Below are 2,190 nucleotides of genomic sequence, written 5' to 3' on the forward strand. Positions count from 1 at the left end.
ATGGGGCCCCTCATCACTTCTGCCTTCAGCAGGCTCCTGTGGCTGGCAGGATGCCTGGGGCTGCCTGGGAACAGGCTGGCTGACACCTGGGGCAGCATGGGAAGGTGGCAGGAAGGCAGCTGGGTTTGCTGGTGACTGAAGAAAGTTACAGAGACGGTGCCTGGGGCAAAAATGGATCAGGCCCCAAACCATAAAATGACTGGGAAATTGAAATGGTTTAGTCCAGGGTTTTATTTTAGTCCTCAGGGTCCTCAGCCTCTCTGTTTCAATTTAGGGGGCATAAAATAAAACCCTGAGGACTAAATTCCTGTCACATGTACAAGCACTCTAATTCTGCAAACTTCTCTCACATAAAATCTTTTCCCAACTTCTGTTTTGAAGGGACTACCTTTAACTGAGAAATAATTCCCCATCTCTTTTGGGCATTTTTGGTGGTAGTTCCCGTAAAACTGATATTTTTGGTTATGAGGGTACCTCTCCCATTTGAACCCAGGCTCAAAATCCCCATGAAAGTCTTGGTGACTGGAGTACTAGCAAGTCCAAGGTCAAGGACATAATGGCACAGCAGAGATTACTATGGGCTGTGCTATTCAGTTTCATAGATTTCATAGAGGGCTGGAAGGGACCTTGGAAGATCATCAAGTCCAGCCTCCTGCCCCAGGGGCAGGAAGTCAGCTGGGGTCAAAGGATCCCAGCAAGATAAACATCCAAATGTCTCTTAAAGGAGTCCAGAATAGGTGCTTGCACCATCTCCGGCGGCAGTTTGTTCCAGGCCTTGGGGGCTTGGATAGTAAAGAAGTTCTTCTTTACGTCCAACCTGAAATGGTCCTGGAGGACTTTGTGACCGTTTGACCTTGTCATCCCTTGGGGCACTCTGGTGAACAGGTGTTCCCCCAGATCCTGATGTACACCCCTTATATAACTTATAGGCAGCCACCAGGTCCTCCCTGAGCCTGCGCTTTTCCAGGCTGAAGAGTCCCATGGCTCTCAGCCTCTCTTCACAAGGCTTGCTCTCCTGACCTCTGATCATGCGCATGGCTCTCCTCTGGACTCTCTCAAGCCTCTCGACATCCTTTTTAAATTGTGAAGCCCAGAACTGGATGCAATACTCCAGCTGCGGCCTCACCAAGGCCGAGTACAGCGGGAGGATGACATCCTGGGATTTGCTTGAGAAGCATCTATGGATGTAAGCCAGAGTTTTGCTTGTTTTACCAGCTGCAACTTTGCATTGGTGGCTCACATTCATCTCACGGTCAATCATGACCCCCAAGTTCCTTTCGGCCGTGGTGCTAGCAAGCGTAGCACTGCCAAGCCAATAAGCGTGCTGTGGGGTTTTTTCCCCCTAAGGTTTGGGAAGATCCATAAGGCAATTTAATAAACAATAGTAGGAGTGGTGCAAGACAGATAGAAGATAGGAACAGGTAATTGTGGGATTGCAGCTGAAGCTGGAGTCTATGCTCCTCTAGCACATGGCCACACTGCAAGGTAGTCAGGGGTAAGGTGGCATGTTACAGCGGACATGGCTCCATACCCAGAATTTGAGTAGAGCTTGCTGGACTTACCCCGGGACGTGAGCACAGGGATTTACAGTGCTGACAACTGGATGATACAAGCAGTAACACAATGTGCACAATCATTTTGGACAGGCCACGGAAGAGCCATCAGCTGCCAGCTTTGGGGCAGAGGGTTCACCCATTTCCAAATGGACCCTGGAAAACACGGGGAGTGGAGTCCTACCTGCAATTTGTGCCATCAAAACCCCCTCAAAAAGCCCTTCTCAAATCTCATCTCCCAATGAAGTCAGTGGACATGTTACAGAGTCGAGACTTCGACCCTATTTGCAGACTTAGATACCTGATACTGGGCACCTCATTCTGTGTTTAGGCACCTAACTGGGAGGCCTGGTTTTGGCGGAGGAGGGCAACCCACCACACTCCCACTTGGAGTCAATGGGAAGCATGCATTCAGCTCTCAGCAAACAAGGCCTTTCGAGTTTAGCAGAAACTCCATAATTAAGGCCCTTGATGGGATTTGAACTAGTGACCTACAGCTGACAGGCTCGATATCCCATTACAACCCCCCGAGCTGCACAAACCCCACAGCATGTGCTTTTCCAATTACAGCAAATGTTTCAATGATCCTTTAAATATACTATGGTCTTCCCTGTGAAACTGAGACGGCAGGGAAAGA

The sequence above is a fragment of the Alligator sinensis genome, unplaced genomic scaffold (assembly GCF_000455745.1).
Source record: "Alligator sinensis unplaced genomic scaffold, ASM45574v1 scaffold255_1, whole genome shotgun sequence".
NCBI classification, from domain to species: Eukaryota; Metazoa; Chordata; order Crocodylia; family Alligatoridae; genus Alligator; species Alligator sinensis.